The sequence below is a fragment of the Oryctolagus cuniculus genome, chromosome 10 (genome assembly GCF_051225735.1).
Source record: "Oryctolagus cuniculus isolate XC-2025 breed Fujian yellow rabbit chromosome 10, ASM5122573v1, whole genome shotgun sequence".
Taxonomy (NCBI): domain Eukaryota; kingdom Metazoa; phylum Chordata; class Mammalia; order Lagomorpha; family Leporidae; genus Oryctolagus; species Oryctolagus cuniculus.
Genome location: NC_142876.1, coordinates 83,044,875 through 83,067,603, shown reverse-complemented (window position 1 = coordinate 83,067,603; position 22,729 = coordinate 83,044,875). Strand labels below are relative to the sequence as shown.

The window sequence follows — 22,729 nt, the reverse complement described above, 5'->3', positions numbered from 1 at the left end:
GTATGGAAAAAATTCTTGAGTTTTTATTCACATCCCCATGTTGATAAAATATTTATGAGCTCTCCTTCAATTAATTAGAATAAACTATGTAACACTGCAGGAAACAAATGGAAAATTTAATAAAGAAAGTTCACTTCCAATTTCTTTTGAAGAAAGAAGCTAATTATATTTAGTTCTGTAATTATAACTTTAATTAAAATATAATGCAAAATATTCCATAAAGTGAAAACAGTGCTGAGTAATAAAATGGAGCCTTTGAGACAATTTGCTCTTTGGATGAAAATGTATCATTTAAAATGAAGACTTTAGTGCACGATTTTCCCCAAATTTCATTCTTTCAGTGTAAATTTAATTTAACCACCTTCTTATCAAGAGTAATTAATGTTTATTTACTGTGTTCAACCCATTTCCTCCCATGTGTGGCGTGCTATAATCTCCTTCTTGGTAGTTCTAACTATCTCCCTCTTAGAGTTTGTTTAAAGAGGAGCTCCTGTTTCCCTCTTGCGTGTCCTACTTTGCAGGGGCTCCCTTTTGAGTTAGAACAGGGTTTGAAACTTTCCGTGATTCCAAACTTGAAAGGCCAGATGTTCTTAGAAGTACGTGCACATATCAGTCCCCTTCACCTGGCTGACACAGACATGATTTGATTGCTCCAGGCAGACATCCAGGTAGAAGGAAATTTAGAGCCTCGAAAATGAAATTAGGAAGGTGATGAAATGACCTTCTGGTGATGTTTTTAATAATCATTTGCTCTCAAACATTTCTCAGAGGACTAGATTGGACTAACAGCTTGTTCAGACGCTAGACTTACATTCCAAAGTCAACCGGAATGTGGGGCCATTTGCCGGATGAAAGTAACATCCATTTCTAAAGGCCTTTTAGGCTGCTCTTTAATTTGAAAGCTGCTCTGCTTTTACGCAAATCACAGAGGTTTGTGGAAGAGACACGCAGAGCTTGAAAAACTCACACTTTTTTTCAACTCAACACCTCTTTAAATTGTAGCATTCCAGGAAAGCTTCTCTCTTGCCTTTCATGTGAGTCAGTTCATGACAACTAAAAAATATTTACTGCTTGCCTAGTGTATAGAAGACATTATCATTTCTGTATCAAAATATCTCCCTGTTAAAAATCAGATGGCTCTACCACCACCAGCCCCTCTCCTATATTCAAATGACTAATGGGGATCCCAGGTGAGTTCACTCAATTAATTTGAGCAACGTGGTCTTGAGTGTGGACAGACTTCCAGAGTTGAGTGACACAGGCCTTAACTCAAAGACCTGCAAACTAGTAGCTGATGTTGTGAGTTGAATGAGAGGGCATGGCCCATCAACAGCTTTTTCTGCATTTCATTGAGGCAGGGTTTATTTCTACTCTTGTGGGAGGGTCCGGGATGGCTGATGTAAGGACAGGGGATTGTCACTCTTTTGGATGTAGGGACTCAAGGTCCTGTAGCCTGAGATTTGGGGCTCAGTAGCTGTTAGGGTGGGAGTATAGTTAACCAAAACAATGTTGATTGAGGATTACTGTGATGTAGGGCCACAATGCACCCAGAATTATTTTCTGGCTTGGTGCCTTGCTTTATGGTGTGCATTTCTAGAAAGGCCTGGGGTTAGCTCTCAGTAGGGACTTTGTATGTTTCATCTTGGTGTTCTTTACAATGACTGGTATAAAGTCTGTGCCTATTGGCTGCTCTAATATATCCTGCATGTGTCAGTGTAATTGAAAAATATTTGAAAGAGTAAATTTTGCTCATTTTAAATCAAACGACATCACTACTGTCCTGCTGCTCTTGCCTACATCATGATCATAAGGAACAGGAGCAGGTTGGGGCAAATCTTTCCTATCTTTGGTTGTAGGTAGGATAGTGTTTTTAAACCAACCAGTATCATACTAAATACAATATTCTGCATCATCTTTCTAGGTTTTGTAAAACCCTGCTCTTCCTTGCAGGGACTGTGAGCAATTGGAGAACCTGGAGACCTAATGGGTGCTAAGCCTGTGGCCACTCCAGGTCTGGTTCTGAGTGAGAAGACTCCATCTCAATGGTGGTAGAGGACATTTTTTACTCCCTGACCCCAGGCAACATTTGGCAATGCCTGGAGGCATTTTGTTGTCACACCTGTTATGGGGGGTGGGGGTGAATGGGAGTGGGTGCTTCTGGTATCCAGTGTGTACAGGAGATCAGGGATTCTGGGAAGCATCCTACTATGCACAGGACACTCACCCTTCCCCCAGCCAAGCGAAGAATTGTCCAGCCCACAATGTTACTAGAGCCTCATCAAGAAACCCTAGAACAATCCAAAGCTAGGAAACAAGTCTGGGTCTCCCATGTGGGTGCAGGGGCCCAAGCACTTGGGCCATCTTTTTTTTTTTTTTTTTTCCTCATGTGGGATCTGTCCTTACTGTGTTGTCCAGTGTGAAGTAATGCTAATAACTAGTACTGAAACACTATTTTACACTCTGTGTTTCTGTGTGGGTGCAAACTGATGAAATCTTTACTTAATATATACTAAATAGATCTTCTGTATATAAAGAGAATTGAAAATGAATCTTGATGTGAATGGAATGGGAGAGGGAGCAGGAGATGGGAGGGGTGCAAGTGGGAGGGAAGTTATGGGGTGGGGAAGCCATTGTATTCCATAAACTATACTTTGGAAATTTATATTTACTAAATAAAAGTTAAAAAAAAGATGACAGGCAGAGTTAGACAGTGAGAGAGAGAGACAGAGAGAAAGGTCTTCCTTCTATTGGTTCACCCCCCAGATGGCCACTATGGCCGGCGCACTGTGCCGATCCAAAGCCAGGAGCCAGCTTCCTCCTGGTCTCCCTATGTGGGTTCAGGGCCTAAGCACTTGGGCTCCACTGCCTTCCTGGGCCACAGCAAAGAGCTGGCCTGGAAGAGGAGCAACCGGGACTAGAACCGGTGCCCATATGGGATGCTGGCGCCGCAGGTGGAGGATTATCCAAGTAAGCCATGGCACTGGCCCCAGCACTTGGGCCATCTTACATTGCTTTCCCCAGTGCATTAGCAGGGATCTGGATTGGAAGTGGAGCAGCTGGGACTCGAACCAGTGTCCATATAGTATGCTGTTGCTGAAGGTGGTGACTGTACCCACTATGCCACAGAGCAGGCCCCAAACACATGGATTTCAATATTGTTTTGCACCAAAATAAATTTATCTGCAATACCCACCCCCCCCAAAAAAGAAACCCTAGAATAGAGGAATGTGGAGGACCCTGTCACTGAAAAAGATGGGTTTGTGCTCACTCTTGTGGGACATTGTGCCAGAAAGAAATATATGATGTACATCTTTCATCTGTACTGTGCTTTTCAGTTTGTGATGTGCCTTTTTGTTTAATTCCTGCTTGGGGCTTCTAAATTCTGTGACTCAGGGCAACTTGTCCATCTAAGCCTCAGTTTCTTTATGAGTTAAATGGACCTGATAATAGCATCAGCCTCATGATGAGAGAGTGCACTATGCCCACCCACTGGGCACTGGTCAGAATACATAAGGCATTGCTATTATTTATGATTTGGGTTTCATCAAACCAACAGAAGCCACTCTATCTATGCTAAGTACGAAGATATTTAATGTAGGGAATTAGAGGCTTATGCAATTTTTGTAAAGGAGCAAAGGTCGGGAAAAACCATTTCTAATCATCTCAGCCTGCAGCCTTGAACTGGTTGGTTTTGGATGCCCACTGCCAGCTGATGTCTCAGGAGCTGCAGGAAGCCCCGATGATCTGCTCAGCCTGTGCGACCGAGGGGAGGGCTCTGCGGATGTCACACTCCACAGCCCCTGATGCCCTCATCACTGAAGTGGGAGATGCACAAGCCTGCACAGAAGTTGTGCAGTTTTCTCATCAGCTGCGATGCTCTTTATCGGATTGTCCTGAGTCTCCCTTTTGCTTCCCAGATTGTGTACAAGTTCTCCTGGCTGAATCCAGCCTGGGGACGCTCCACAAAGAGGATTCAGGGAATTGCAGGTTCAACCTCTGTGCACTGCGGACAACAGCCTGGAAAGGGTCACAATGATGTCGAAGTGGCAACAGTTTGCCATGCTTACTGCTCTTCCTGTTATCTCTGTGGCTCTTGGAAACAGGCCTTATTCTCACTTTCTAGGTGAGAAATTTGCCATTTGTATATGTGAAGTGATTCTTCTTAAAGTCTAATTTGTGGCAGATCTGAACCCCACATTCAGTACTCCCTCCACTATATTATCCTCTCGATGTGAAATTGTTAAAAGCATGTCCCCAAATATTTCTCCCTTATGTCTGCATTTCTTTGTTATTCATTTGATTAAAATATCGAATTCCTTGTTTAGAGTAACAATAAAACACTAGAAAGGAGTCACCATGAAGGGATTCTTGATTATTGACACTGTAGTCCAAATATTTCATCACATTAGGATGTGGTGCCAAAGGGATCTTACCTATTGCCCTTCTTGGCTGGTTTCTCTTTAGAGCAATGCAATGAAAACAATAGATTGAGAGTTTGTCTAGAGATTTTTGATTTGCTTTCCAAGTGGCTTTAGGTACTTTGTGCTCTTCCCTGAACTCTGGTATTCTCATGAATAGAATGGGGATGATATCACATCCCTCAGAACTTGACATGCAAGTTAAATAAGATAATATCAAGAGAGAATAGAGAAGTATCATATTTCTTTATACTCTTGTGCTAAAAACTATTTGGGAAGCACCATGATCTGAGGCACTAGGCTAAGAACCCTGAGGATTAATGAGGTCTTGGCCCCAATTGGAACATCTATTCCAGTTGCTTTGGGAGGGAGATTCTGTACAAATAAGTAAAACAATAAAAAATATATCATCTATTTCCACAATTATAATAAAGAAATGAACATGGTGATAGGCTGGAGACTAGGGATGTACAAGGGTGTTTTGGATGGGTTAATGTACCCTAAAGGAGTAGATATTTAATATGAGACTGGAAGCTTGGAAGCCATTCTGTCTGTAAGTATTTATTGAAAAGTCTATTTTGTGCCAGACACTCTCCTAGATACTGGATAAAACTGAACAAAATGGACCGTCTCTGCCCCCAGTTCTTATGAGGGGGTAGAGGTCAACAAATACTATAAATGAGCAGCTGGATTGGATCTTATAGGGTTTGCATCCCATGGAAAATAGTCAAGTAGGCAATTCTAGCAGACAGCAAAGGGAGTCGTAGATAAGCCATACGAATACTTTGGGGAGAGAGGCACTGCGGGCGGCTGGGGAAGCAGATAGCAAAGTCCTGAGGTCAGCTGGGAAGCCAAGTATGAGTGGGGTCTGGGGACAGAGGGTACAGCTGGTAGGACAGCAGCTCAGAGAGGCAGCAGGAATCGGTCTAGCTCCTGTGGGGCTTTGCAGTGAGATGGGTAACTCTGTCTACTGACGGAAAATAGGAGGAAGCCCGTTGAGTCCAGGGACACCCATTAGGATGCTTGAGCATTTATCCAAGTGAGACATGATGGTGGCTTGCACCAGCTGTGGTAAATAGTTGGGTCCTAGGTATATTTTAATTAAAATATTAAAAAATTTTGAACAGACTACAAAGGTGAAACCCGTAGATGGGGTGGGAGGGAAGAATCACACAAGTTTTGCATCAGGTGTTTGGATTTAGTGCAGGCAGGACAGCAAAGTGTCTTTAAACAAGAAATGGAAACTGAAAAATACATATAGAGCAGATTTGGGGGGACAAATAGATTCTTGGAGGAAGAGGGCTATGAGCTAAAGCATCTGAGAGGCTGTCTAGGGGCATAAGGTTGGTGTGTGTGGCTTTTATGGTCATAGCTCTCAGAACATAACATAGGATGTGATGACGCTCAGCCTCCCTGGGTCTTAAGGGATGCAGAGAAAGAATGTGATTCTGCACAAGGTCAAAGTGGCTGACGTTTTGTTCCCTCATTGCCACTCTTGGCCCAAACATTGGGACCATCTCTATCTATGTTTATCAATTTACAGATGAAAGAATGGATGTTGGGTGAAAAAGAAGGAAGAGTCAAAGTTGACTCCAAGATTTTGGGCCAGAGCAGTGCATAGGATGGACTTGCTTAAGATGAGGAAGCAGACTGTTGGAGGAGAATCAGAAGTTTGGTTATGATTTTCCAACTTTAAAGTATCTCTTAGATATCCACATGAAGAATGGGAGTCTAAAATTTCAGGAAAAGTCAAAGACAGAGATCTAAGTTTGGGGGTTGAAAGGCATACCTTATTTCAGCTCATAAAACCAAATGAAATCATTGAGGGAGTGACTGTCCAGAGGGCAGATGGGAGGTCCTAGGTCTAAGCTAAGCTCTGTGAAGGGACAATGCTGACAGGTGGGGCAGATAAAGATTTGTGAACAGGAAGGATCCATTATTAAGGTAGGAGGGAGTCCAAGGACGAACTCCTTCAAGAGGGAAGGTAGGTCGATTGTTGCAAATGCTGTGAATCACTCAAGCAAGACAAAGATTGAAATCTTTTGGTTTTTGCCAGTGAGGTCATTTGTGAATTTGTCTTGAGCAGTTCTGATGTCGCATTATTGAAGTAAACCTGATTGGAACAGAATTGAAGCCGATTATGAGAAAAGAACTTGAACTCTGAGAATTCTGTGGGAAAGAGGGGTGAAACATGGACCACTGAGGGAGAGTAGTGTCACTGTTAAGTTACTGTCACTGAAAAGTCAGGAACGCATCAGGGTGCGAGGCTGCATCAGAATTACCTGGAGCACTTATTCAGAGGAGATCACTGGGTACAGTTCAAATTTGCAAAGTGCATCACCATCAGCTGGGGTATGAGCTGCCTTTTGAAGTCAGACAGATGGGCCCACCTGTGGAGTTTCTACTTCAGTAGGTGGAGGTGGGGCTCAAGAATCTGCATTGCCCTGAAGATCTCAGGTGATATAGAAACTTTGGGTCCAGGGAACACACTTATGGGTATGGATTCCTTTGCTGACCCTTCTCTCCAAAGTAGCACCTGTCCTATTCCTTTCTTCCACTCACTGTTCTGTCATTTACTGTTTCCATCTAAGTCCTTACCTGTCACCCTTTTAGAAACCCCCACAGTTGAAGACACAAATGATAAAACCATGCTTTGGTCTTCAATGCACTAATTAGCCTCTAAGTGAACTTATTTGTAACAGACTTGATCTAATATATGAAAAATTTTACATGGGGGATATTTAAGGTGCATTCAATTAGAAGAATTCATCCTCCAATCCAACTTTCTTTAGGGAAACAAAAAACCTAAAAACAATAACAACAACAAAAAAACACTGAGCTGCCAGGTTCTTGGTAAATTTTTTTCAAGAGTGTTAAATGCAAACATCTTTGCTTGATATTCATCTTTGGCAATGACAATTTCATCACATAGACAACATGAATAAAAGATATTATTCTCAGTCATTAGCAACTCAGTCAGGGAAAAGAGAAAAATTGGACATTTAAGAATGCTTTACTTTTCTGTCATTTCAGACTAAATGCCACTCTTAAATGATGGCTAGTCAAACCTACAGAATCTATTAGTAACTTGAAAACAAGTGCGAAGGGATGCCAAAACCCCAAGGAATCTTAAACTTGCATTTGTCAGGCTTGTCACATCATTGCTACTGGTAATAAAAGCATTTTTGTTTTATGTTGCAATGTCTATGGAGAATAATATTTTCATGGTCCAGAGTAAAAAGTGATATTGCAGCATTCATCACCTATTTTGAAATAAAATAGCCTAAAAAGGTGGAAAATTGACATTCATTATTTTAGGGCTAATTTAAAAAGCTGATGCATTTATGGACATTTTCCTGGTTGCTCTTTATAAAGTTCAAGTGTTCAGTAGTCATTCAATTTTCAGAAGCATGTCCTTACATGGTTTTCATGAATTTTGTTGAGTTCTCAGAAGTAAATGCTTGGTTTTAATGATGGTAGTGATACCCAACCAAATTTACCCGTGTACTTATTTTCCTATAATCACTCCACTGCTGGTTCTGTCACATTCAAAGACCAACTAAAGAAAGAATTGTCATTTTTCAAGTTCTCTAAGATTTACCCAGAGTCCAAACTTCCACTCCTTTCTTTCTTTCTTTTTCTCTCTTCCAGGTCTCAGAAGCACTGATCTGATGAAAGAAAACTCAATTTGGGAGTCCAAAAAGAGAGCAGACTCTAAGGTATGATTGAAACGGATTTCCACTTTTGTATAATGCCCATTGATTTTCCCATGACTACATTCAGAAACAAAAAGCATCCTCAATCATCAGTTTATATAGTTTTGCTCTCAGATAAATTAAAAACAAAGTGGATCCAAAGCAACAGATCTCTTTTTGGGTGAGCGTTCTGAAGTTTCTCACAAGAAACAACCATGTGTTTCTACCTCTCTCATTTGATGGGAAGCTGGTTGGATTCTCTGAACTTTTGGGAATGTTCCCAGTAGTCATTACAAGGTTTCCCAAAAATTCAGGTACAATACAAACTGCTCCACTGGGGAAATGAGAGGTTTTCGTTTTGCTGTTGCCTCCTCTTAGAACAGCTGAGCATCCAATGGCTGTTAGAGCAGGAAAGGAAAAGGCTAACAGTGACTTAGGTTTTGAGGGAGCTGGGAATCTGTGCTTCTCTCCCCAAGATTATGGCCATCACTCAAGTTAGTGCCATGTTTCCCAGAGTGAAACGCACTTGTCCACTGGAAGCATGCAAGTGAACAGAATAATGAAGCTTATTGTAGTGGCTAGGGTCTCATTTTTTAAAGATTTGATTTATTTGAAAGGCAGAGAGAGAGAGAGAGAGAGACAGAGATCTTCCATCCGCTGGTTTACTCCCCAGATGGCTGCAATGGCTCTGGGCTGGGTCAAACTAAAGTCAGGAGTCAGAAAGTTCTTTCAGATCTTCCTCTTGGGTGGCAGGAGTCCAAACCTGGGTGATCTCTCACTGCTTTCTCAGGTGCATTAGCAGGAAGCTGGGTTGTAAGTGGAGCATCTGGGACCCGAACCAGTGCACATATAAGATGCTGGTGTGGCGGGCAGAGCCTTTACCTGCTGTGCCACAATGCCAGACTCAAAGATTCATTGCCATATGAGTTAAAATATTGCTGCAATCTTGATCCTTTGATTTATGTATGCAATTCTTAGGGAAAAGTAAAAAAAAAAAAACAACTAATTTTAAATAAAGTTAAATGATTTAAAGAAGGAGGTATCTTTCTTTGAAGGGAGGAGAGAAGTTCCACTTTGACCATGGCCTTGTCTAAATATGATCAGAGTCAGCAAACTCAAAAGGCTTCCATAGCCTTGGCAGCTCTTGACAAGAGCCTAGGGTGATTACTGATGCCATAAACAAGAGTGTCAATTTGTTACATCAACAACAGGAGTCACTGTGCACTTACTCCTCATGTAGGATCTCTGCCCTTAATGTGCTGTACATTGTGATTTAACGCTATAACTAGTACTCAAACAGTATTTTTGACTTTGTGTTTCTGTTTGGGTGCAAACTGTTGAAAGCTTTACTTAATATATGCTAAACTGATCTTCTGTACATAAAGAGAATTGAAAATTGAAGGGGAGAGGGAGCAGGAGATGGGAGGTTTGTGGGTGGGAAGGAAGTTATGGGGGGGAAGCCATTGTAATCCATAAGCTGTACTTTGGAAATTTATATTCATTAAATAAAAGTTAAAAAAAGTTAAATGATTGGGCATTTGACCTTGCGGTTAATAGTCCAGTTGGAATGCTTATGTCCCATATCCAGATGTCTGAGTTCTATGACTGACTAGGGTTCTTGACTCCAGTTGTCTGCTAATGTCAACCCTGGGAGGAAGAGATGATGGCTCAAGTAATTGAGCACCTGTGGTCCATGGGTAAGACTTGGATTGAGTTGCTAGCTCCTTGCTTCAGTTCCAGCTACTGGGGGCATTTGGGAAATGAACCAATGGGTGACAGTACTTTTTCTCTCTCTTTGCTTCTCAAGTAAATAAAAATTTGAAAAAGTCAAAGAAAATTTTAGGGAAAATAATAGAATAGGTGATCCAAGATAAAGAAGATAAAAGACGAAAATGTGAAAAGTGCTACCAGAGAAAAGCTATTTTTCTTCCTTTTAAGACATGGGTGATCCTTGTCTAAGTTTTCTATATTTGGAGAGAAGGGAGACAGGATAGATAGGGAGGGAGAGACAGGAAAAGACTTGGCCTATTGAAGAGCTATAGTTACTAGAAGTTCTTCAAGAAGGTAAAGAGAACTACCTTAAAAACTGTGCATTTGAAAAGACAAATACAAATGTATAAAGAATAATGTGAAGAATGCTAATGTCTCCACCACCCAGATTCAGCAATGGTCAAGTCACTCTCCATCTCATTCCACCCATATTCCCTGCCCGTTTCTCCTGATCCTTCCAGACTGTCTTGAAGCAAATCCTAGCTGTGATGTTATTTTGGCATGGATCTTAAAAAAAAATTCGGAGTTTCAGTTTCCAGTCTCTCTGGTCTGGTATGTAAAGAGTTTAGAAGTTGCTACTCCCTCCTAAGAACAGTCTAAAAACCAACAGCTCTTCTTAGATCCTTCAGACAGGTGACGTAAGGAAAACTGGAGAGACAGACAGGTGGGCACAGCAAACCATGACTTACTGGAGCAGACACCCCCAAATAGAAACTGCTGGGAGAAGCAGGGCCAGGGTAGGATAGCCTGATTATAAGGAACAGATTCCTGGAGGGACAGTGTGAAAACTGAGTTAAAACTCTGGGGGGCTTGGTCTGCGGGAGGTCCCTACAGTGGTGTGAGTTTCACCACCAGGAGCTCTACCAGGTTCTCACGGTGAATATTGACGAGATGCCCCTTGTGCTTGCAGTGAGAAGAAGAAGGATTGCTGTGGCTTGGACGTAGCAGAGGTGCCCCACAGGGCTTCATGTGTTGAAATTTAATCTCCAGTGTAGATTGTTAAAAGGGTGGAAATTTTATCTGATTATGGGGTTTAGAGGTAGAGCCTTTCAGAAGTGATTGGGGCTACATAAGGTCACTAGGACAGAAACCCCGTATTTCAATCCTGGGAGCTTTATTAAGAAGAGGAGGAGAGACCAATCAGTCAGGTCTGTGCTGCCTGTCTCCTGCCATGTGATGTTTGCACTGTCTTGGGACTCTGCAGCAGGAGAGCCATCATCACATGAGGCCCCTAGATCCAGAACCACGAGCCTAGCAAAACTTATTTTCTTTTTAAAGTTCGCCTGACTGGGCTCTTTTGTTGCAATGGTGAACAATGGATTAATACAGGGGTTATTTTGAGATATGCCAGAACACACTGTCTTCTTACCAAGATATTTCCTCAGGTTTTATCAGGGTTTTTATCCCTCTAAAAGGGAGAAAGGGAATACTCAGTATCAACTCCCTTTAGCTTTCCCTGCTGCGGCACAAACTCCAGCCCCTTCTAACCGTCTTGTCTTACCTAACGATGCAGATGATAGAAAGGGATGGGAGGGAAGAATTGGGAATGCTTTGCTATTATGAGGCAATCGACTACCTATAAAGCAGTGTAATGTTATTTGATAGGAGAGTTGTATTAGTTGTAGGTGTATATTTCATACTGTAGCCTAACCACTAAAAACGGGAAAAGGGATATGTAATTTGTATGTTAAGAAAAGAAGAAAAGGGAATCATATAAAATGTTTGGTTAAAACCAGAAATGGCAGAAAAACAGGAAGGACATGAATAAAAATAAACAATGGTGACAAATGGAAAAAGTAACAAATATGGTATATGTTGATAGAAGTTTATAAGTAACCACTTTAACTATCAATAATCTAACTATAACCACTAAAGACAGATATTGTCAGAGTGGCTCAGAATATACATTCTGACTCACATATACATTCTCTACAAGAAACCCACTTTAAATATAACGACACATATAAATTAAAAGGATGGTCAGGCCAGTGCTGCAGCTCAATAGGCTAATCCTCCGCCTTGTGGCGCCGGCACACCAGGTTCTAGTCCTGGTTGGGGCACCGGATTCTGTCCCGGTTGCCCCTTTTCCAGGCCAGCTCTCTGCTATGGCCCAGGAGTGCAGTGGAGGATGGCCCAAGTGCTTGGGCCCTGTACCCGCATGGGAGACCGGGAGAGGCACCTGGCTCCTGGCTTCAGATCAGTGTGGTGCGCCGGCTGCAGCGTGCTGGCCGCGGTGGCCATTGGAGGGTGAACCAAGGGCAAAGGAAGACCTTTCTCTCTGTCTCTCTCTCTCACTGTCCACTCTGCCTGTCAAAAAATTAAAAAAAAAATAAAGGATGGACAAAGCTACATCATGCTAACACTAATCAAAAGAAATGAGACTAGCTATGGCAGTGGCAGGTGGATTAGACATTAGGACAAGGAAGTTACCAGGGATAAAGAATGAGATTAAATAATCATGAAGGGGTCAATACTCCAAGTAGACATAGTAATTCTAAATGTATATATGACTGTCAACAGATTCTCCAAATACATGAATCAGAAACTGAGAGAACTTCAAGGAGAAATAGGTGATTCCATTATTATAGTTGGAGACTTCAACACTCCACTTTTAGAAATGGTTACATTCAACAGGCAGAAGATCAGGAAAAATATAGATGAATTCAACAGCACCATCAATCAACTGGATATAATTGACATGTATAGACTGTTTCCTTCAAGAACTGTATTACACTTTCTTTTCAAGTTTATATAGAGCATTTGCCAAGATAGACTATATTCCAGGCCATAAAACACACCTTAACAAATTCAAAAGAATTGAAATCATACAATGTCTACTCTCAGACCATAATAGAGTTAAACTAGAAATCAGTAGCAAAATTATAGGTAGAAAATCTCCACAAATTTGGAGACAAAACAATAAATCTCTAACACATAGGTCAAAGAAGAATTATCAAGAAAAAAATATTCTGAATGAAATGAAAATACAACTTAAAAAATTTGTGGGGTTTGGGGAAAGCAGTGATTAAAGGGAAATTTCTAGCAGTGAATGCAGGTGTTAGAAAAGAATAAAGACCAAAAACCAGTAATCTTTGACTCTACTTCGGAAAACTAGAAAAGGAATATCAAGTTAAATCCAAAGTAAATTAGAGAAAAATAATAAAAATAGGAGCATATATTAATGAAATTTAAAAGTAGGAAACCAGTTCAAGTCCCAGCTGCTCTACTTCTGCTCCAGCTTCCTGCTAATGTGCCTGGGAAAGCAGTGAATGATGGCCCAAGTGCTTGGGCCCCTGCAACCCATGTGGGAGACATGGAAGGGGCTCCTGTCTCCTGGCTTCAGCCTGGCCCAGTCCCATCAGAAAAGTGATGAAACCAAAAGCTGATTGCCTTAAAATAAACAAAAAATTGACAACCCTCAACTCAGGATTAAGAGAAAAGACATAAATTATTAATGTCAGAGATAGAAGAGGGAACGTCACTAATGTCCAGTGGGAATTAAAAGGATGATAAAAGCATGTTATGAATAACTTTCACCCAAGAAATTTGATTGTATACAGGCAAATTCTCTGAAAGTCAGAATGTGGAGAATCAAAACTGACTGATATGGGGCCGACGCCGTGGCTCACTTGGTTAATCCTCCGCCTGCAGCGCCGGCATCCCATATGGGTGATGGTTCTAGCCCTGGCTGCTCCTCTTCCAGACTACCTCTCTGCTGTGGCCCGGGAGGGCAACGGAGGATAGCCCAAGTGCTTGGGCCCCTATACCCACATGGGAGACCAGCAAGAAGCACCTGGCTCCTGGCTTCAGATCAGTGCAGTGCCAGTTGTAGTGGCCATTTGGGGAGGGAACCAACGAAGGGAAGACCTTTCTCTCTGTCTCTCTCTCTCTCACTGTCTATATCTCTACCTGTCAAATAAAAAAAATGACTGATATGCTGATTTTGACCATGAGAAGATAACAGAGGAAAGATGGAGTGGCTGCATTCCCAAGGGGGAGATAAAGAGAAGTTTGCAGTGGAAACTCCGTGGGAAGAGGAGAGACACTGTGGAGCAGCTTGAACACTGTGAATGGTGATACCACCAATGACTCCCACAGCTGGCAGCTGGAGGAGATTACTTTCTTGGAGCCAGATGAGAGGAGATTGTGGTGCAGCCTGTGCCACTGATGATGCTGCCTGAGTGATAACCTTGTGGGCTACCCTGACATTGAGCTTGGCCTGGAGTTCTAGGGGAGGACAGGATGTCCAGCTAACTCCTTGAAGGGAGAGCACATCCCGCTGGCCCCAGGAGTGCCTGGTGAATACAAGACCAGAATATTTTATCAGAGAGATGAGTCTGAGGTCCCCACTAACTTTGCCCTGAATGATTGCAGGGAGTGGGGCACCCACTGAGGACTGTGAGGCACTTCCCTCTCCCCACTCTCTCATGTGCACCTGGATTCAAGCCGTCAATGTGGAACATCAACAGGCAGCTAACTCTGGGATCACCCCCACTCTCTCCATGAACAGGGAAGGCTTGTGGGGTTGAGAGTGGGTCCTCTGCTCTCTGTGCCTGTGGAAGCCTTGTGTGCTATGACTCTGAGTATTCTCTGACTGCACAATGAGATGTGAGATGTAGCTGGATCTTTCGGCAATCCCTGCATCTGGTCAGAGGCCTCAGAATTCTCTGAGTTCCTGGGGTGGGACATTGCAGGGGGTTCCGAGGTCACACTTAGCCTTTGTGTGGTCCATGTGCCTGTGTGGGTGGAGTGTGTACCCACTGTGGGCTAACCCCAGGCAGGGAGGAGGTGAGACCATGACCATACCAGCCAATGAGATCATACCCTCACCCTGCTGACAACAGAGGAGATCTACAATGCCCAACTAAGGGGTGACCCCACCATGAAGCATTGACTGGAGCTCCCAGGCCCCATGCAGCACACTCCTTTGGGATATCCATTGAAGGAGCAGGCACTCCACTAAGCCACAAACGTATATTTCTAAGACAAAAGACATCATAGGAAAAAACCAGCAAGGTTTTCCACAAATGACTAAAAATCAACACAGAAATACAAGACACATGAACAAGAAAGACAATATGATACCACCAAAGGAACAGAACAACACTTCACTATTAGAATGTTAAGATAGAGATTGATTAAATGCCCAAAAAAGAATTCAAAAGATTGATCATAATATTTCTCAAAAACACAGAGAAATAGATACATAAGATAAACAAATCCATACATTACATGGATGAAAAATTTTGCCAGAATTTAAAGATATTGAAGAGAAACCAAACTGAAATATTAGAAATGAAGGATTTAATTTGTCAAAAAAAAAAAAAAAAGGCAGTGGGCAGTGGGAATGCTTAACAGCTATGTGAGGCAGAAGAAACAGTATCCAAGCTAGAAGACAAATCCCTGGAAATACCTCTGTCAGACAAAAAATAATAAAAAATAAAAAAGAATAAGAAAAGAATCAGAGCAACTGAGAAAAGTGTTCAAGATTTATGGGTTACTATCAAATGACCAAACGTGTGTCTTAAGAGTTCCTGAAGTCATAGAAAGGAATACAAATTGGAAAGGAGGAGGTCAAATTATCCCTGTTTGCAGATGACATGATCCTATTCATAGGAGAACCAAAGGACTCGCCTAAGAGACTTTTGAAACTCATAAGAGAGTTTAGTAAAGTTGCAGGATGTAAAATCAACACATAAGACTCAATAGCATTTGGATACACAAACAATGCCATAGCTGAGAAAGAACCTTTAAGATCAGTACCATTAACAATAGATACAAAAATTTTAAATATCTTGGAATAAATTTAACCAAGGATGTGAAAGAATTCTACAATAAAAATTAAGAAAAAAACTAGAAGATGGCCCAAACATGAAAAAAAAAAACAAAACACCTTCCATGTTGGTAGATTAGAAAAATTAATATTATCAGAATGTCCATACTTTGTAAAGCGACTTACAGATTCAGTGTGATCCCAGTCAAAATACCAAGGACATTCTTCTCAGATGCAGAAAGAAATGATGCTAAAATTCACATGGAGACACAGGAGACCTGGTTTTGACATGGCTTTACCCATTATGCCCACTTGAGATATGAACCAGCAGACAGAAGATTTTTCTGTCTCTTCCTCTCTCTTTTTAACTTTGATTTTCAAACAAACAAATCTTTTAAAAGGAGAAATAATGTCAACAACTAAGAACTCTTCAAAATTGAAAGCAACGGTCCCAGACCGATCCACTAGTAAATTCTACAAAACCTTTAAGGAGGAAATTTTACCAGGTCTCTACAATCTCTTCTAGAGGATTGAAGCAGAGTGAATAATTATTTATTTACTCTATGAGGCTGACATTACCTGACTACCAAAAGTAGACAAAGACATTATAAGAAAAGAAAATTACATACCAGCCTCTCTCATGAGCTTATCCAATATTAGGAAATGTAATCTAACAAAATATAAAAATAAATATATATAATAAGCAAACTAGGGTAACAACAAACTGATTCTAAAATTTATACAGAAAAGCAAAAGACCAGAATAGCCAACTAACTCCCTCTCTCTCTCTCTCCTTTTTCAGTCCCTGCCTCTTAAGTAATTTATTAAAAGCCTACAAACTCCTATAAGATATCAGGAGAAAGCATAGGTGACCTTGGGTATGGTGATAACTTTTTAAATGCAACACATGAGAGAAATAAATGATAACTTGCACTTCATTAAGATAAAAAAAAAACTTCTGCTGTGTGAAAATCAGTGTCAAGAGTATGAAAATTCAAGGCACATATTGGGAGAAAATATTTGCAAAGACATATCTATTTATATCTATTCAGGAGCTATTATCTCAAAGAAAGAACAGCTCTTAACACTCAACAACATAGACTTAAAAAAAAAAACCCACCTCAATTAAAAAATACAGTCAGAAGACCTGAACAGACCCCTTCAACCAAAATGAATAGACAGCAAGTAAGCCAACGAAAAGATACTGAACACCAGATAGATAATTGACATATAAAGCAATGAGGTAATACTATGTACCCATCAGAATGACCAAAATCCAGAAAACCTCAGTACCAAATGGTGGTCGTGGTGTGGAGCAGTGGGAACTCTTCATGAGTGCTGATGGGATTGCAAAGTGATATAACCATTCTGGAGAACAGAAATACAAAATTAAATATATTTTACTATGTTATTCAGCAGTTGTGCTCCTTGATATTTACTCAAATAATAATAGCAATAATTACTCAAATAGTTTGAAAACATATGTCAACATAGAAACCCGCACACAGATGTTGATAAGCCACTGTGCTCCTAATTGTTAACACTTGGAAGTAATAAATTCTTCAGTAGTTGAATAGATAAATAAACCATAAATAGCTAAAACAAAAAGTATCAAGCCATGAAAAGAACTGGATGAAACTTCAATGTGTATTACTCAGTAACAGAAACCATGTGCAAGGGCTGTGTGCTACATGATTCCAACCATATGACATTCTGGAACATGCGAACCCACAGAAATGGAATAAAGCATAGCATTTGCTAGGGATTAGGTGGGAAAGAGTGATGACCAGGCAGAGCAGAGAGGATTTTTATGACAGTACAACATTCTGGTGATGCTCTAATGGCAGATATACATCATTATACAACAGTACTTCACAAAATTCATGAAGAAATGGAGTAAAAAATAGGTTTAGTTATTTTGCTGCAGAAAAATTTGCAATCTGTGTATAGTTTATTCATAAAATGCATTTCCCATGAACTTTTTGAAAGCCCCCTATACATTCAGCCAAGTATATAAACTATGCACCAGATAAAGGAATTTGGGTACTAGTGGTAGGATAATGGGTTGTAATGAACGTATCACTGTATCACTCTGATGTGGAATGTGAGTGGTGGGGATGTTGGGCATTTGAGGAGACAGGGTAGATGGGAACTCAATACTTTCCACTCAGTTTTACTAGGAAATTTACACTGCTATAAAAATGAAGGTTTTTTTTTCTTCCAAAACTTATATTTTTTTAAAAATTTTTTAACTTTTATTTAATGAATATAAATTTCCAAAGTACATAATATGGATTACAATGGCTTCCCCCCCATAACGTCCCTCCAACCCGCAACCCTCCCCTTATCCACTCCCTCTCCCCTTCCATTCACATCAAGATTCATTTTCAATTCTCTTTATATACAGAAGATCAGTTTAGCATACATTAAGTAAAGATTTCAACAGTTTGCTCCCACACAGCAACATAAAGTGAAAAATACTGTATGAGTACTAGTTATAGCATTAAATCTCAATGTACAGCACACTAAGGACAAAGCTCCTACATGAGGAGTAAGTGCACAGTGACTCCTGTTGTTGACTTAACAATTTGACACTCTTGTTTATGGCATCAGTAATCACCCTGGGCTCTTGTCATGAGCTGCCAAGGCTATGGAAGCCCCCTGAGTTCACTGACTCTGATCATTTTTAGACAAGGCCATGGTCAAAGTGGAAGTTCTCTCCTCCCTTCAGAGAAAGGTACCTCCTTCTTTTAAGACCTGTTCTTTCCACTGGGATCTCACTCGTGGAGATCTTTCATTTAGGTTTTTCTTTTTTTCCCCCAGAGTGTCTTGGCTTTCCATGCCTGAAATACTCTCATGGGCATTTCAGCCAGATCCGCATGCCTTAAGGGCTGATTATGAGGCCAGAGTGCTGTTAGGACATTTGCCATTCTATGGGTCTGCTGTGTATCTCACTTCCCATGTTGCATCATTCTCTCCCTTTTTTATTCTATCAGCTAGTATTTGCAGACACTATTCTTGTTTATGTGATCCCTTTGGTTCTTAGTCCTATCATTACGATCAATTGTGAACAGAAATTGATCACTGGGACTAGTGAGATGGCATTGGTACATGCCACCTCGATGGGATTGAATTGGAATCCCCTGGTATGTTTCTAACTCTACCGTTTGAGGTAAGTCAGCTTGAGCATGTCCCGAATTGCACATCTCGAAAAATGAAGGTTTTTTTTAATATTTATTTATTTATTTGAAAGGCAGAGTTACACAGAGAGAGAAGGTGAGGCAGAGAGAGAGAGAGAGAGAGAGAGAAAGGTCCTCCATCTGCTGGTTCATTCCCCAACTGGCAGCAACAGCCGGAGCTGTGCTGATCCGAAGCCAGGAGCCAGGAGCCTCCTCCGGGTCTCCCACTTGGGTGCAGGAGCCCAAGGACCTGGGCCATCCTCCACCACTATTCCAGGCCACCGAAGAGAGCTGGATTGGAAGTGGAGCAGTCAGGCCACGAACTGGCGCCCATATGGGATGCCGTTCTTTTAAGCCAGGGTGTTAACTTGCTGCGCCAGAGCGCCAGCCCCAGAAATGAAGTTTATTAATAATAATAAATTATCTGTGTGATTTTTTTAATCAAATAAGTAATTTAATTTCTAAGTTTCAGATTCACTCAATATTCAAATGTCCCTGAGCACCTCCTGAATTTTTTAAACTTTGTACAGCTTATTCTGAATAAAGTCCATGCATTACCAATAGGTTATTTGTATCAAATCCTTTTTCAAGTAAAGGTTACCTCCTTCCTCTTGCATTTTCATTTATTGTTTGTTCAATTAATATGAGATACTTTGGAGCTGATGTTGTATGTGTCCACCATGATTCTGTGATTCTGTAATAACCTGATCTTTCCTGTTTTTTTTTTTTTTTTCTTGGACTTAACAACCGTTGATGCTTATTGAAATCGTTAAGCACGTGTATCAACACATGGCATCCGAATTCTATCATTCCTTCTGCAATTATTCACTGAAACATTGTGTAAAGGTAAATTTCCCCTCTTACCTAGTAGTTACCAAAAACAGAGTTTATATGAGAATGGTAGACTACATCTTTGCTTTTCTTCCTTCATGTGTTAGTTTTGAGAATGATGCAGCTTCTTCCTTGGAATAGGTGTTCAACAAAGTAAGAGGCAACACAAGTTATTGCTGGCAAACATAGTGTCACTGAATTGTTACTTGTGTCACTTATCACTTGCCATATACTGATGTATTCTCCATTTTGTTCCATATTGTAAGCTACTGCAAATCTACATTTCTTAATTGATTAGGTGGCATATGCTCCAGTGTCTTCAAAAGGCTGCATGTAGCATCCTTGAAGGAAGTGGGCCACGTGAAGACTGGGTCCACAGGGAGGGCTCAGCTTCTTTCTGTGGGTGGCAGCCGGGACTCACCTCTGGCCATCACTATCCTGGAGCAAGTTGTGTTATAGTGAGGGAGGGCTGGCAGACTTTTGAAAGAAGCTGTAACTGGAATTTTCACACAATGTCCCCTGAATTTGAAGGATGTCAACTAATGTTAAAATTATAACACCACTGCACAGGTCAAAACAAAAAGCAAAACAAAGCAAGACAAGACAAAACAAAACAAAACAAAAAAACCCACATTCCTGCAAATGTATTCAGCTTATGGCCTGCCAGCACATCATTTCTGCTGCACTGCTGTCATTTCTATTGTGTTCTGTCTTTCCTTTTGGAAGTTGAGGGGTACGTGCTCCCCTCCTTGTGCTGTATTCTCCCTCAAAATTCCTGATTGTAATCATTTCTTTAGGAAGAGGTGATCTGACCAAAATTCTTCATTTACTAGTAGAATACAGGGGCTTTAACAGTTCAAGCATTTTGTATACATCACCTGGCTTTATCTATGAGCTATACACTGAGTGCAGGTCTGATGTTAATGCAATGCACATTCCATTGAGTACCCGGACCTTTTCTTAGCAAAGCAATAGGTCAGCACCACTGTGCCACTGAGTATCTTTCTGCTCCAAAAGCATCTTCTTTCTTTCCTCCTTCCTTTCTTCCTTTCTGTTTATTTGACAGATAGAGTTAGACAGTGAGAGAGAGAAAGAGAGAGAGAGAGAGACAAAGGTCTTCCTTCCGTTGGTTCACCTCCCAAATGGCCGCTATGGCTGGAGCTATGCCGATCCGAAGCCAGGAGCCAGGTGCTTCTTCCTAGTCTCCCACGCGGGTGCAGGCGCCCAAGCACTTGGGCCATCATCCACTGCCTTCCTGGGCCACAACAGAGAGCTGAACTGGAAGAGGAGCAGCCGGGACTAGAACCCTGCCGGCAAGTGAGCCATGGTGCTGGCACCCAAAAGCCTCTTCTTTTCTAGGCTTTGGCCACCCTTGACTTGGAAGCCAAAAAGGAAGAAAGGAACTAACATTGACCTGGAATTTGCAATGTTCTAGACCATGTCCTGGATGCATTCTATTTGTTACCATAATCATTCACCATCACACAAAATCCCCAGTGTGTTGGTGCTATTGTCTTTCTGAACAGATGAAAGAAACATAAGCTCAGAGATTTAAGTCACTTTCTCTGGATTACATAGGAACTAACAGAGCCAGCTCTGTATGACTTTCAAGCCTGTGTTCTTTCTATGACTTCATACTGCTTCCCCTCTCCAAACTCCCAATGACACCCAAAGTCGTTTTCTTAATTTGTGCAACACCGTAACCTAAGCCAGATGGCTTCGATGGCAGTGCTGCTTTCCTAGAGGACAGCCAAAGACCGCAAGCAGCGTGCTGTCACCGCTCTTTCCTCCTCTTCACATTGTGTTTCTGGAGCTTACTTACTACCTGGGACAAATCCACTGCCTGGGTGAGGATCCTGGCAGGGAACACACCCTACATTCAAATGGGAGAACTGAACCAACTTTTAGGAGGGGAACATTATGAATGTATGGACAGTGTCAAGAGAAACAAGCAAACAACGAGGAAGCACCTCATGTCTGGTAAAAGAGAGAGCAGTTACTACTGCCCAAAAGCAGCTGTGGCCTTGGAAGAAGAAGATAGCTCCTGCTGTCTCGTAGCCTGGCAAGAGAGGGAGATAGGGAGTAAAACTATGAGGTCTCTTCCATCCATTAAAAAGAGAGAGAGAGCAAGACAGAGAGACAAAGAAGTACAGGGTGGAGCTGGAGGGGCCAGTTAAGAAGCTTCAGATTATCCCCCCTGTTTTCTGCAAGCAGCTGCCACCCAAGTAGACATGAACTCTTCTCTGAAGGGCACTTCGTTTAGATCAGATGCCGCCCTGTTGTTCCCAGCTTCACTGCTGTCTCCCTGGCTGGAATCCCAGCCAGCTTGTATCCAGACACACCTTCAGTTCTGTGCTGGCAGACCTGAGTCTCTACCATCTGGGTAGGCAACCAGCATTTTCAAGTTCACACTATAGGAACCTGAGTGGAAACGCTGTCCTCTTTCCCACACACATCTGCACCGTTAACATCTGGTTCTCCCTGCTCTGCCCAGAGACCTGACCTGTGTTTTTGCTTTACTTTCTGAGTTTATCTGACCCTGTGTTTTTCCTTTAACCCCTGGGAATATTCTTCCACCTTTCCCTCACGCTTCTGCTTCCAGGCCCTGAGTGCCAACAAATCAAGCTATTTTAATTTTATGAATATGCATTTACAAAACCCAAGAAATTTTTTTCTGAGAAAAATTGCAAATTTGATCTACAGGAAATACACTGCTATTTCTGCCAGTGGATGGAAGTATTGCTGAGTTACACCAACAGCCAGCTAGTTCTGTCTTCTCAGAGATTGTTTTGCCTTTTGGGGGAGCAGAACTACTTTTTCAATCTGTTGTTGTTGCTTGGACAAACAGCTTTCCTTTTTTCCAAACAAGCAGGAAAAGTTGGATTTTTGCCCTCCAAAAACTCTTAGAGAAGATGTTGTTGTACAACCCACTTCATAGAATGCATACGTTAAGTACTTTGCTTCAGAAATCCTAGTTTCTTTGTCAACCATAACACAAAATAGCAATTCCTTCCTCAAGTTAGATCTTATTTTATACAGTCAGAAAAACGTTAAAGTATGATA

General features: G+C 41.4%; 1 long non-coding RNA gene across 3 annotated transcripts in view; it reads left to right on the top strand.

Annotated features, from left to right (window-relative positions):
• LOC149124317 (uncharacterized) overlaps positions 1-22,729 on the top strand; it is a 118,985-nt gene that overhangs the window by 81,542 nt on the left and 14,714 nt on the right. For 2 of the 3 annotated variants that reach the window (XR_016214213.1, XR_016214211.1), the window contains one exon: positions 8,070-8,137. This is a non-coding gene — a long non-coding RNA (uncharacterized LOC149124317). Of the gene's footprint in view, positions 1-8,069; positions 8,138-19,609; positions 19,684-22,729 lie in introns of those variants that run through there. The other variant, XR_016214212.1, reaches the window with a different exon arrangement.